Here is a 304-nt window from a genome sequence, read left to right on the forward strand (position 1 = left end):
GCGGTGTGCGGGGCGTGCGTCCGGTTTGGGTGCCTGGAGAGGACCCGTTTTGTCACTGGGGCAGAGAAGATTCGGAGAAACGCTTCAGGGAGATGTGGGGAGGGAGCTCGGCACACTGGAGAGCAGGAGAGACCATGCAGAGAAGGATGCTGGGGTGGAGTTCTGTTTTTTGGGCCTTCGTTGACGTGAGGTTTGGTTTGTGGGATGCCAGCGTAGCCGGAATGGGCTGGGGAGTGAAGAATGCTGCGTGGCAAGTCGCGTGGGATGTAAACGTGGAAGGGGGTGGCTGGCAGCCCACGCGGAG

The sequence above is a fragment of the Eurypyga helias genome, unplaced genomic scaffold (assembly GCF_000690775.1).
Source record: "Eurypyga helias isolate BGI_N326 unplaced genomic scaffold, ASM69077v1 scaffold4299, whole genome shotgun sequence".
Classification (NCBI taxonomy): domain Eukaryota; kingdom Metazoa; phylum Chordata; class Aves; order Eurypygiformes; family Eurypygidae; genus Eurypyga; species Eurypyga helias.